Raw genomic sequence first — 14,398 nt, 5'->3', positions numbered from 1 at the left:
ATGGCCGCTGTAATCCAGAGCCGTGCCTGGCCTCTAACTCTGTGTTTCCTCATATTACTCTACACCGTTCTCCTTTCATTTTCTTCTTCTGGGATGTCCATCTGCCTCGTACTCTTGTCTGTCCCTGAAAGGGTTCCTGAGTGACTACATCACAGTCATGGAGCTGGCTTTAGTTCTCATCACAAGCAGCTTTGAGGCGATGACCTCAGCTGACATTCATCTCTTATTCTCTCTCCTTCCTCCCCCTCCTTCCATTTTATAATATTATCATTTTCCTCACCTAAACTTCCATGCTTCCAATTCCCTACCTACTTGATCCCAACCTTTCCTGAAGGATTAGCAGGAAATAAGGATACAGATTTTATTTCTATAACAAAGGCCAAAATAACAAAGGCTTATACAAGATAGCAGTTGGGTTTTTTTCTCATGTAATGGCCCAAGCATTAGCCACCAAGGACCCAAAAGGTGTCACTCTGGTTCCTTCTTTCCTTCTGCTTTCTTTCCTCTCAACACACAGATTCCATTTTGTAGTCTAGGATCGCTTCTTCCTGCATCCATATTCCCAGGTGGGGTGAAAAATGACAGGAGGTTAAGCTCCTTCCAATTCAAAGGTGTCAGGTGTTCCTAGTACTTGTCCTACCTCATTGCCCAGAACCTAATCACTTGGCAGCACTCTTAGGTTCCAGGGAGACTAGGTCATGAATTCCTTAGCTATAGGTTTTCTTTGCCACAGAATCCTACTTGCATTTTGTCTCAGACAACTATGAGGTTGTGACATTGTGAGCTAGTTATAAAACTGAATTAGCATGGTTATTTTATCCTCTTGGAAAAGGTAAGAATTAGAAGACCCAAACTGATAACTGGTGGCCGTCTCTTTATTTTTGTTCTCTGATCGCCTCACTCATTTACTACGCAAAGCTCTGGGTCTACAAAAGCGCCTCCAGCTTAGACCTTCACTTGACGCATGTTTCCGTAGGTAGGAGAAGGAGTCGGACAAGAACACAGAGGTGCATGGACGTGCACGTGGAGGAACGGTGAGACTTCAGTGGACTCCGGCAGAGAGTTCATGGAGCAAGCAAAAGGTAAAGCGCTGAGCAGGATCGAGGCAGGAAAGTCTTATATGTTAGGAAAAGGAGAATCGCATTTGTCTTACAAAAGGCAATAGCAAGATATCAAAGACAATTTAGCAGGAAATACATTAACAGATTTGTTTTCAAGGGCATAATTCCTCTGTAAAAGAAATATTGGATCAATTTGACTACATGAACATTTACAAAATTTTTTTGTTGACACAAACATCATGAACAAAATCAAAAGATGAATGACAAAGTGAAAATGTATCATCTACATATGACAGATAATGGGCTAATTTCCTCATGTAATCAAAGGAGGAGGAGGAAGGGGGGAGGTGGAGGAGGAGGAGGAAGAAGAAAAATAGGAGGAACAGGAGGGGGAGGAGGGAAAGAGGAAGGAGGAAGAGGAGGAAAAGGAAGAAATCAAAATCTAAAGATCAGTAATATCGGAGAAAAGAAATACTCCAAAGATGTGAGTAAACTTTCCATGACTTTTAATTACTAATGACTTTTAAATATATCAAATAAGTTCAGCCTCACTTTAAAAACATACATGCTACGTTTGCTAATACACACTACTGGTGGGAGGGTTGTGGGAAACAGGCATTCAAACAGGCAAAAATGGTTAGTTTGAAGAAAAAGGAATACCTCTTAGTTAAAACAAATAAAGAGGTGTACCCCACTGTGGTAAGCAGATCTACTCTAGCCACCAATAACATTTTCAATAGCCATTTTCCTGGTCCTCACGCCCTGATCATCCCCTCCCTTTGAGTGTGGGTGGGAATTACTGATTCTCTTCTAACCAAAAGAATATAACAAAAGGAAAAGTCAGTTCCCAGATTAAGTTACAAAAAGACTCTGACTCCCCGCTTTCCTTGCTCCCTCCCTCCCTCTTTCTCCTCCCTTATTCAGAGGAACACCAACTACTTCACTGAGAGCATTCACTGGGGCGGTCCACTTGGAAATAGGCAGCGTCTCTAGCCAATGAGGACCTGAGGCCAAGCCAGCTTGAAGTAGATCCTCCCCCGTGTGAGCCTTAAGGTAACTGCAGCCCCAGGCCACACTGACGGCCTCCTAAGACTCAAAGCCTGAGGCCCCAGCCCAGCCAGGCGCTCACCTGAAGAAAACTGTTAGAAAATAAATGAATTTCTGTTTGAAGCCACTAAGGTTTGGAGCAATCTGGTACACTACAATAGATAACCCATATAGATTTGGGTAACTGGAAATGGGGAGCTGTTTTGACTGTGGAACCAGGTAGTGGGCAGAGGCTGGACAGATTTTGAGGCATATATTAGAAAAAGCTAAAATTATCTTGAATAGACTACTAGTAGTGATTTCGGTGTCGAGAATGCTGCCGGTAAGGGCACAAAGCAAGTGAGGAACGAGTTACTAGAAAGGGCAGGAGAGGGACCCTTGTTAGGTAGTGGAAGAAAGCTTAACAACACTATTACTTTTGGTAAGAGAAGGTAGGGTGAATGCAGAATGAACAGGGTGAGCTAGCTGAAAGAGCAGATGAAGTTCAAAGCTAGAGGAAGAAAGGAAACATTTAAAATCAGAACAGAGATTAATAAAATAAGAGACAGAAAAACATGAGAGAGTTAGGCACCGGGTGCGCCTGTAGTCCCTGGTACTCCAGAGGCTAAGGTGGGAGGATTGATGGAGTCCAGAGATTCAGACCTCCCTGGGCAGCACAGCAAGACTCTGGTTATAAAACAAAACAAAACACTATACAAAACCAAAAGTTGGTTCTTCAAAGAGATTGACAAACCTTACTAGATTGACTAAGAATTAACCAAGACTCAAATTTACTGAAATCGGAAGTGGAAGCTGGAACATCACTACTAATAAAAATGAGTATAAGAGAGTACTATGAACAACTGTATGCCCACGAACTGAATAACCTGAATGAAATGGACAAATTCCTAGGGAAACTACCGAATCATACAGAAAGAACATCTGTATAGAACTCCAACTAGTAAGGAGATCCAACTGGTAATCAAAACCTTTCCAACAAAGAAAAGCCCTAGATACGCTGACTTCACTGGTGAATTTTACCAAGCACTTACAAAAGAAGTAATGCAAATCCTTTTCAAACTTTCCAAAATCATGATAAGAAGGAGAACTTCCTGACTCTCTTTGTGAAGCTCCAATGCCCTGGTACAAAACACACTACAAGAAAACTACAGATAAATTTCCTTTATGAACATTGAAACAAAAACCCACAACAAATTATCAGAAAACTGAATTCAGCTGCATATAAAAGGATTATATACATCTTAACTAACTGGGATTTATTCCTAGAATGTCAGGATGATTCAACTTATGAAAATCAATTAATGTAACATACCACATTAACAGAATGAAGGGAAAAAAAACACCCACCTCTATTGATGCAGAAAAATCATTTGATAATACTCAACCTCCTTTCCTGATAAAACACTCATTATGTTAATAAAACTATTTGAACACTAAAAATCTTCATATGAATAAGTCACAGCTAGCATCATACTTAGTGGTGAAAGACTTAAAACTTTCCTCTGAGATCAGGAAAAAGGTAAGGATGTCTACTTTTGCCAATTCTATTCCACACTATTATAGGGGTTTAAATCAGAGCAATTAGGCAAGAAAATGAAATAAAAGGCACCCAAATTGCAAAGGAAAATGTAAAATATATCTATTCACAGAAAATATAATCATATTTGTAGAAAATTCTAATGTTTCTACAAAACAAAGGAAAAAATAAAAACTGTTAGCACTAATAAATAAATTCGCCAGAACAGCAGAATACAGAATTAACACTAAGAAAAATTAGTTGTTTCTATATGCCAACAATGAACAATCCAAAAAGGAAGTTAAAAAAATTCCATTTACAATAAAATTTAAAAGAATAAAGTACTTAGGAATTAACCAAGGAGGTGAAAAATTTGTACAATAAAAACTATAAAAAGTTACTGAGGGAAATTAAGGAAACAAGTAAATGGAAAGACAGCCCGTGTTCATGGTTGGAATACTTAACATTGTTAAAAATGTTACTACTACTGAAGTGATGCAGAAATTTAATGAGATCCATATGAAAATCTCACCAACCTCTTTTTGCAAGAACAGAAAAACCTATCCTCAAATTCATATGGAATCTTAAGGGACCCTAAATGGCCAAAATGATCTTGAAAAAGTTGGAAGACTAACACTTCCTAATCTAAAAAGTTACTACAAACCTACAGTAATCAATACAGTGAGACACAGGCATAACAACAAATGTACAGAATAGAAAACCCAGAAATAAAACCTTGCCTATACTTAATATTAACTGAATCATATCTCCTCAAAATCCATTTGTGAAAGTCCTGACTCCTCCTGTGACTGTATTAGAGATAGAGGCTTTAGGGAAATGATTAATATTAACCAAAGTCATAAGGGTAAACCCTAATCCAGGTGCGCTCATAAGAAGAGAAAGAGACACTTAGAGTGTTCTCTTTTCCCCACGTGGGGATTCAGTGAGGCAGTTATCTGGAAGTCAGGACAAGAGCTCTCACAACACCCCAGCCACACTGGCACCTTGACCTAGGAATTCAAAAATAAATTTCTGTTGTTTCAGCCACGCAGTCTAAGGTATTTTGTTATGACATCCTGAACTAATACAATGGTCAAATGATTTTCCACAAGTGTGTTAAGATCATTCAATGTGGAAAGGACAATCTTTTCAATAAATGATGAGGGGGAAAACTGAACATCCACAAGCAAAAGAATGAAGCTGGACCATTATTTAATGCGAAATCAAAATTAACTCAAATGGATTTAAGACCTAATGTAAGAGCTAAAATTATAAGACTATTAGAAGAACATATAGGACAAAAGTATCGTGACACTGGTGTTAGCAATTATTTGTTGGATATGATTCTAAAGACATTTGTAACAAAAGAAAAAAATAGACAAACTGGATGTTATGAAAATGTAAAACTTTCATATATCAAAGGACATCATCAACAGACCATCCAATCAGATAAAAAGCAATCTCAAGTATGGGAGAAAATATTCCCAAATCACATATCTGGTGGGATTTCAATATCCAGAAGATACCCAGAACTTCTAAAACTCAACACCACCACCACGAACCAATTCAAAGAGGAGCAAAGGGCAAGATGGTGGAATAGAAGTTCCCTTTGTGCAATTCCGTGAGGAAAAGAGGGAAACAAAGGAGAAACTGTACTCTGAGGAGAGAGAGAAAGGAAAAACTCTGAACCAATCGAGAAGTGACAAGAAATCTAAGCAGTGTGAAGGGACAGAGAGGTAATGCAAAGAAAAGTACAAAATAAATTGCAAGGGGAACCAGATCTCACAAGCACAATGTAGACCAGAGAGTGTATTCCACCCAATAACAGCTACAGACAGGCAGTACTAATTGCAGGAGAAATCTGTGGTTCATGCGAGTTTTAAATCTAGTTCAGGGATTAGGTCTGAGAATGTCTCCTCCTGAATAGCAAGCTAGCTTTAGAGTTAATACATTGCTCAGCAGATTTTCAGAGTCCCAGTATCAGAAGAAGGATCCTATTGTTAAGGGCTGGACTGATCTGGAGAGCAGAAAACCCAGAGTAGTCACAATCTGGGGTTCCTGTGGATAGACTGCTACATTGATTGGGTGGGAGATGGCCATGAAAAATAATATGAACACGAGCCTGCTGAGTAGTATGAGTCGTGGGGACTGTGGGCTGGGAAGGTGGAAAAGATAGCAGTCAATGATCCCACCCTCTGTGACAAGGAATGAGACAAGTCTCAGTGGTGGGGTGAGAAGCCAGGTCTGAGTGCTGGGACTGAGTGGCAAAATGCTCAGTTCCTGGGCCTCCCTCATCAGTGTAAAACTTACTGGTTTGATTGCTACCCCTCACATTTCGAGGCATGCTGGGTGTATGGAATGTCTTGGACAAGTACCACACCCAGGGAGAATAGACTGAAGTCTGCAGTGCTGATTATATGCTCACATAAATGTCAAAGATCTGCCAATGAGAAGGACTTGCTGTAGCCTATACGCAATCAAGCATGCAGACTAACAGCCTCTGGAATGAGTGTGCATATCCTTAGAAAGAGGTGTCTCCAAACATCACAACTAGGAAAACTTTTTTACATTTTTCTCTTTTTTATTGTTCCTCCATCGATTCTTTTATTATTTTATTATGTTATTTTTCATTAATTTCTTTTTCATTTTTTATTAAACTTTAATAGAATTTTTCTCTCACCTCTTCTATGTCATTTCCCCTTTTTCATTAATTTTTTACTTTTAAATTTATTCTATAAGATATTTGCCCCTTTCTTTTCTTTAGTTACTGGTGGTATAGTTGTTGTCATTTTTAACTAATTTTTACTGAATTTCTATTATTTTACTGAATTTCTCTTGTTCTTAGGTTGTGGGTACTACTGTAATTTTGTTTTCTTCCTTCCAAGTGGAGCAGGGGAGCAAACCTAGCACTTCAGGCAGTTGTATGGGTTCTCCAACATTGAGCCATCCCCACAGCACAGTTGAGAGAAATTGAACTGTATGACCTAGTCCCATTCCAACCTTAGTAGATAATTCAACCTAAGAACAGGGGGAATAAAATCCCCAACAATACCCTGACCCCAGCATACTTGAATGGGAGGGTCTGAAGTCCTTCTCAAGGGCACATACCCTCCACATCAACAGCAGAGAAAAATAACACAACTACTGTAGACGTTGTACCTACCAGAGACCTCAGCATAGGTCACTCCCATACCCTTGTAGACAGCATATTGTAGACAAGACTGGAGAAATAACCACAGAGGGTGCACCCTAATACTCTTTCTAAATATAAAACACCTGCCTAAACTACCAAAGGGACTTCCTTTTGTGAGACCTACAGAGGAAGAGTCCATCAGGCTCTGATACAATATGAAATGTCAAAACTCACGAATCACAGCCACTACATTACTGAATCTATTTCAATGAAATTCAATGCTGCACAACAAATAGTCCAAGACTCTCTAATAGAAATCAGAGATATATATCTCAACAGGGGCACAAATCTTAATGCAGAAATAGAAGAAATATGAGGGGAAAAAAGGCAGCATGACTCTTTCAAAAGTTTTAAGTATCTAAGAACTGATTCCAAAGATATTGAAGTAGATTAAATGCTAAAGAATTCAAAAGTCTGTTTTAAGTGATCAGTGAATTCAAAGAGGATACAAAAAACAGCTCAGTGAATACAGCTCAGTACAGGATATGAGAGAGCAATTCAATAAAGAGATACAGATTCTGAAAAATAACTAAACAGAAATCATAGAAATGAAAAGCCCAATAAGTCAAATGAAAAAACTAAGTTGAAAGACCCACAAATAGTAGAAAGAAAGAAGATCAGGGCTTGAAGACCAGGTGGATGAACTAGGACATTCAGACAGTAATAAAAATATAAGAAACTATGAACAGAACATATGAGAACTCTGGGACAACATTCACGTTTAGATGAGGGGGTAGAGCTGCAGGTTAATGGCATGGAAACATACTATATGAAATAATAGCAGAAAATTTTCCAAATCATGGGACAGATATGGATATCATGGGATAGATATGGATATCTTGGTACAGGAGACATTTAGAACTTCAAACAGACATGACCAGAAAAGACTCTCTACTTCATATTACAGTTAAACTGCCAAAAGTGTTTTAAAAAAAGAATATTGAAAGCTGCAAGAGAAAAGCTCCAAGTCACTTATAAAGGCAAACTTATCAGAATAACAGCAGATTTTCCAGTAAAAACTCTAAAGGCCAGATGATCATGGAATTATTTCAAACCCTGAAAGAAAATAACTGCCAACCAATATTATTATATTGAGCAAAGTTATCCTTCAGAATCAAAAGAGAAATAAAGCTCCTGTAAGATGAGCATAAACTAAAGGAACTCATGACCACTAAACAGCATTAGAGAAGATATTTAAAAGAATACTAAACATGGAAGAGGAAGCAAGAAAACACCATCAAAAGAGCATGGGAGAGAATAAATCTCAACAGAAGAGTAAGGAAACAAATTAGGAAATTGGGAAAGGACCAATCATTAATTTGGTAAACCAACAAATGTCTAAGATGAATAAGGGAAAAAGCAAACATAGATTATTTAAAACAGAAAACTTGGAATTGACCCAGCTATCCCACTCCTCAGTTTATACCCAAAGGAATTAAAATCAGCATACTACAGTGATGCAGTCACATCAACGTTCATAGCTGCTCAATTCACAATAGCCAGATTGTGGAACCAACTTAGATGCCCCTCAATTGATGAATGGATAAAGAAACTGTGATATATATATATATATATATATATATATATATATATATATACACACACATATACATACACACACAATGGAATATTACTCAGCCATAAAGAATAATAAAATTATGGCATTTGCAGGCAAATGGATGAAATTGGAGAATATCATGCTAAGTGAGAAAAGCCAATCTCAAAAAACCAAAAGACGAATGATCTCGTCGATAAGCGAATGATGACACATAATGGGGTGGGAGGGAGGCAAGAATGGAGGAAGGAGGGACTGTATAGAGGGAAAAGAGGGGTGGGAGGGGTGGGGGGAAGGAAAAAAGTAACAATGAATCAAACACCATTACCCTACGTAAATGTATGATTACACAAATGGTATGCTGTTACTTCATGTACAAATAGAAACAAGATGTATCCCATTTGTTTACAATAAAAATGAATTTTAAAAAATTAAAAATAAATAAATAAATAAATAAAACAGCCAGGAGAAAAATAACAAAATGGTAGAAATTAGTACTTACCATTCAGTAATATCCCTGAATGTCAGTGATCTCAGTTCTCAAATTAAAAGATGCAGACTAGCTGTTTAAATCAAAAAAGACCCAATAATCTGCTGCCTGCAAGAAACTCATTTCACTGGTAAAGACATACACAGACTGAAAAGGGAAAGGATGTTTTAAATATTTCAAGCAAATGGAATCCAAAAGTAAACAGGAGTTTGCTCATATCAGACAAATTAGACTTCCAAACTAAAATCATTCAGAAAAGACAAAGGAAATCAATACATATTGATAAAGGGAACAATCCATCAAGAAGATAGAATTATTATAAATATATATTCACTGAACATCTGAGCACCAAATTTTATGATACACTACTAGATATAAAGGGAGAGATAGGCCCCAATACAATGATAGTGGACGACTTCACTACTCTATTCTCACCAATAGACAACAAAACATCAACAAAGAAATATCAGTTAAATTACATTATCAGTCAAATGAACTTAATAGACTTCTATAGAATATTCTATCCAGCAGCTGCAAAATATACATTCTTTTTATCAGTTCATAGTATTTATTTAAAAATAGACCATATTTTAGGCCAGAAAGGACACTTCAACAAAAAGCATTTCTATAATTTCTTTCATCTTAGCAGATCACAATGAAATGAAGCTAAATACCAACAGTAAGAGAAACCATACAAATATATGGAGAATGAACATTGTACTTTTGAACAAAGGAGGATAGGGTCATTGAAAAATTCAGGAGGGAAATTAAAAATTCCTAGGATGAAATGATTTTTTGAAAGGATAAACAAGCTTGACAAACCCTTAGCCACAATAGAAATAAGACTCAAATAAATAAAATCATAGATTAAAAAGGGGATATGCAGGTGATCAATAGGGAGTATTTTGAAAAATTACATTCTAGTAAAGTGGAAAATATAAAAGAAATGGACAAATTTCTGAACACATGACTTACCAAAAGTGAACCAAGATGAAACTGAAAATTTCAACAGATCAATAACAAGCAATGAGATTAAAGCAGTAATAGAAAATCTTCCAATAAAAAAAGTCCAGTACCACTACTGAATTTTAACAACTTTTAAAGAAAGATCAGCACCAACGCTTCTCAATTTCATAAAATCGAAAGGGAGGGAACACTTCTAAACTCATTATATGAAGCCAATATTACCCTGCTGTCAAAATCTGATCACACACACACACACACACACACACACAAAAGAAAAAGAAGAAAGAAATCTATAGACTGATATCCTTGAAAAATATAGATGGAAAAATCCTCAATAAGATACTTGCAAGTTGAATTCAAAAACATGTAAAAAGTTCACATACCACAATCAAGATGGTTTCACTGCAGGGAAGCAAGGATGGTTCAACATAGACAAATCAATAAACATAATATAGCACACAAATATAATCAAGAACAAAAATCACATGATTGCCTTAATAGATTCAGAAAGTCTTTTATCAAATGTAATATCATTTTATAACAAAAGTTCTGAAGAAACTGAGTATAAAGGATCTTACCTCAATATAATAAAAGATATATAGAACAAAACTATAGCCAACATCATACCAAATAGGAAAAAACTGAAAGCATTTCCTCTAAAATCAGGAATAAGGTAAGGCTGTCTACCATCACCATTCTTATTCAAGATAGCACTCAAAATTTTAGCCACAGCAATAAAAATTAAAAGAAATAAAAGGAACACAAATAGGAAGGGAAGAAGTCAAATTTCCCTGTTTGAGATGAAATGATCCTAACCTTAAAATTGATAAACAAATTTAGGAAAGTACCAGGATACAAACATCAACTACAAAAGTCTGTAGCTTTTCTTTTTTTTTTTCTCTTATTATTATTTTTTTACTTTATTGTTATAAGAACTCTTAATATGTGGTTTACCCTTTTAATATATTTGAAGGTGTACAACAGAGTATTGTTAACCATAGGCAAAATGTTGCATAGCAGATTTCTGAAAATTGACTTTACATTACTGAAACCTTATACCTGTTGATTAGCATCTCCCCATTTCCCTCTCTCCCTTGCTCTGATAAAGATGGTTCTACTCTTTGCTTTTATGTGTTTGACTGTTTTGGTATTTCATGTAAGGAATCAAGCAGTATTTTTTGTTCTGTGACTGGCTTATTTTATTTAGTACAATGCCCTCAAAGTTCATCCATGATGCTTCATACTGAAAGGTTTCCTTCTTTTTCAAGACTGAATAATATTTCACACATGTGTATACCATGTTTCCTTTATGAATTCATCTTTGACATTTGGGTTTTTCCACATCTTTGGTTGTTGTGAATAGTGCTGCAAGGAACATAAACATGTAGATATCTCTTCCAGAACTTTATTTCAATTCTTTTAAATTAATACCAGAAAAAAGAATAGCCAGGTCATATATTTTTAGATGAAGTTCATTTTATTGTTTCTCTTTTGTGGGTCATGCTGTTGATGTTATGCTTAAGTATTCTCATTTTTAAAAAATTGGTGCCTTATAATTATACATAATAGTGGTATTCATTATGTCATATTCATACATAACATAATTTGATTAATTACAATCCCCTTTCCCTGGCCTCCTCCCTCTTCCTGATCCCCTTGCTCTACTCTACTAACCTCTCAGTCTCTCCTTACTATTATTATTATTATTATTAAATTAGTATATTACAGTGATATATGAACACAGAATTCATTGTGGCATGGGCATAGCTTAATTCCGTAGACTTTATTCCCCAGTATTTCCCCATGCCCTCCCTTCCTCCCTCCTTCTCAATCCCCTTCTTCTACTCTATTGGTCTCCCTTCTGTTTTTGTGAGATTCCTTTTAATGTCCCTCCCCCCTTTTGTCCTTAACTCCTATATGTAGAAGAAAACATCCAAACCTTTCTTAGTCTGGCTTATTTCACTTCATATGATGTTTTCCAGTTTCATTTATTTAGCAATAAATGACATAATTTCATTCTTCTTTATGGTTGAGTAACAATTGTGTGTATATACACCACATTTTCTTTATTCGTTCATCTGTTGATCACCTAGACAGATTGGATAACTTGGCTATTGTGAATTGCATTGTTATAGGAATGCAAGGATTGCTATGGTACACTAATTTCGACTCCTGAATAAATGCTGAGGCGTGGAATAGCTGGGTCATACGATAGTTCCATTTCTAGTCTTTTGAGGAAACTCCATACTGATTTCCATAGTGGTTGTACTAATTTATAATCCCACCAAGGAATGTATAAGTTTACCTTCCCCATCCCCCACATCCTCACCAGTATTTATTGTTATTTGTATTCTTGATGATTGTCATTCTAAATGGAATGAAATGAAATTTCAGCATAATTTTGATTTGCTTTTCTCTGATTGCTAAGGACATTGACCATTTCTTCATATATTTGTTGGCCTTTTTTATTTCTTGTTTTATTTGCACATTTGTTGATTGGGTTATTGATTATTTTGATGTTAAGTTTTTTAAAAAATCTTTATATATTCTGGATATTAACACTCTGTCAAAAGAGTAGCTGGCGGGGCCAGGGTTGTGACTCAGTGGTAGAGCACTCACCTAGCATGTGTGAGGCACTGGGTTTGATTCTCAGCACTGCATATATATAATAAAATAAAGGTCCATCTGCAACTAAAAAAATATTAAAAGAAAGAGTAGCTGGCAAAGATTTTCTCCCATTCTGTAGATTGTCTCTTCACACTTGATTATTTGCTTTGCTGTGCAGAGCTTTTTAATTTAATGCCATTCCATTCATTATATGTTTAATATCATTTCAAGAGCTTTGGGAGTTCTATGAATGAAGTAATTGCCTGAACTTTCTGATGAAGTGTAGACCCTATATTTTGTTCTAGCAATTGCAAAGTTTCTGATCTATTTCTTATGTGTTTTGTCCATTTCAAGTTGATTTTTGTGTATGGTGAGAGATAGAGATCTAGTTTTATTCTTCTACATTGAGTCTAAGAAATTTTTAATTTCTCCCCTGATTTTTCATAATTCATTCATTTTTTAAAAGCATATTGTTCAATATCCATGTGTTTATATAGTTCCTATAGTTTTTCTTGGTATTGATTTCTAATTTTATTCTATTATGATCTGATAAAATGCAAGGAATCATATCAATTTTTTGATATTTGCTAAGACTCCCTTGGTAGCCTAAAATGTCAACTATTTTGGAGACAGTTCCATGAGTAACTGAGAAGGAAGAGAGTTTGGCTGTGGCTGGATGAAGCATTCTATAGATGTCTCTTAAGTCCATTTGATTTATAATATTTTTTAGATCAGAAGAGTCTTGACTGATTTTTTTATCTGGATGACATATTTGGTGAGAGAGGTGTGTTGAAATCACACAGTATTATTGTATTGGGGTCTATCTAAGTCTTTAAAGTGAGTTGCGTCTGTTTAATATAATTAAGTGCACTGAGATTTGAGACATAAATATTTACTATTTTTATATCTTCTTGGATTGTTTCCTTTACTAATATAAATTGGTCTTCTTTGTCTCTTCTGATGAATTTTGGCTTGAAGTCAGCCTTGTCAGATTTGAGAGTAGCTACTCCTGCTTGTTTGGGGGATCCATTTGCATGGTCTATCATTTTCCATTCTTTTATTTTTAGCTAGTCACTTTATTTGCCTGTAAATGAGTCTTTTGAAAACAATATATAGTTGGGTCTGCCTTTTAATCTATTCTGCTGGTATGAATTTTAATTGGACAATTGAGACCATTTGCACTCAGTTTTATTATGGAGAGATGCTTATTAATTTCTACCATTTTGATTTATTTATGACTTAATTTGGTCCTAGTTCCCATTTGCTTAACTACTCTTGAAATGAGATGGATCCATTATGAGCTTCTGGGTTCCCATTGTGGCAAGTTCCAGAATGACCTCAAGATGGTGCACCAACTTGGCTGTCTTATAGGTTTTCCCATGCCATATTTGTGTGCTGTGTCTCTCACCTTCTGTTTGTGAAATCCCTTCCCTGTGCAGAGAACTGGCACTGCTGCTACCACCAGCTTGGCTTCAAGATACTCTTTCTTGTCCTCTGTTCAGAGCACCTGAATCTCTGGGTCTTTCTGAGTCTCTGACTGTCCAGTATTGAAATTCAGTGAATTCCCTCCATCAAGGGAATTATACCTTTTGGAGGCTGCTTGTTAGACTGTTTCTTCATGTTTTTCTGAGGTCCTATATTTCTCCATCTATTGAGATACTTCAGTAAGTAGTTATCACTTTATAATAAGCCCTGGACAGTGGGTATATCTTAGCTTCATCACACCCCAATCAGCATAAATGAAGTTTAAATTTCAACCACCACCAGTACTTGAGAGGAGAGAGAGTAACTGCCAGTAACAGTGGAAATTGAAGAACAAACTATATATGTCAACATATGCTATAAAAGTTACTACTAATGATTTCTAAAACATTAACCAAGGAGTAAATTAGGTGAGAAATAATATCAAATAGGCTGAAAAGAGTATGGATTAATTATAGCATACCAAATTAGGTGGAAGAAA

This window comes from Sciurus carolinensis, chromosome 16 (assembly GCF_902686445.1).
Source record: "Sciurus carolinensis chromosome 16, mSciCar1.2, whole genome shotgun sequence".
Taxonomy (NCBI): domain Eukaryota; kingdom Metazoa; phylum Chordata; class Mammalia; order Rodentia; family Sciuridae; genus Sciurus; species Sciurus carolinensis.
This window is presented reverse-complemented; position numbering follows the sequence as displayed.